The sequence below is a fragment of the Emys orbicularis genome, chromosome 3, assembly GCF_028017835.1.
Source record: "Emys orbicularis isolate rEmyOrb1 chromosome 3, rEmyOrb1.hap1, whole genome shotgun sequence".
Classification (NCBI taxonomy): domain Eukaryota; kingdom Metazoa; phylum Chordata; order Testudines; family Emydidae; genus Emys; species Emys orbicularis.
In genome coordinates, this window is record NC_088685.1 from 116028931 (window position 1) to 116029670 (window position 740).

Genomic DNA, 740 nt, shown 5'->3' on the forward strand with positions numbered 1-740 from the left:
GACAGTACAGTTTGGCTTCAGTCAAAAAATGAAGTTAGAGCAGATTTCAGGCTATTTTTTTCTAAAGCTTTATTCCGCCCACATCTTTAAGGGGGGCTGACAGGGAGAGAGCTAAATTGCTACTAAGTAAATACTATTACTGGTTTTAGGTATCACAGTGCCCTAAATCTAGTTATAGCTTTCAATATAATTTTAAGTTAAATATAAATAAAAACCCTAAGATTTTTTTTTTTAACCATTTATAGTCACATTACAACAGAGACTGATGCTTCCTATTTTCAAAGCTGTACTAACTGGGAATTACTTACCAAACAGGCTTAATTTTGCTAACAATGGAGCTTGATATTGTGGGAAGCCACGGTACAGCAGCCTTGTATCAGAGAGGTATCAGTTTTGTAAGTGTATGATAAGATTTATATTTGGTCAAAGCAAGGCAGAACTGTTTAAGTCTGGAACAAAGATTTAAAAAAAAAATATTTAGCCTATGTACAAATAGATAACAGGCATCTCCTTTTAAGAAATCACTATTTCCTATATTGAGTACTTAAAGTACAAAGAACTGATCATATAACTCAGTCCATAATTTATTTTTCCTAACAAATTCTTTTCTAAATTAATGATTAATAATGCTGGAATAAATTAACGTTTTAAAATGATTTCCCTGCATTTTGGGGAAACAAAATGTACAGAAAGCAAAAATACAGAACTCTGTGATAATGGTAATTTTTTTTTTTTTAATA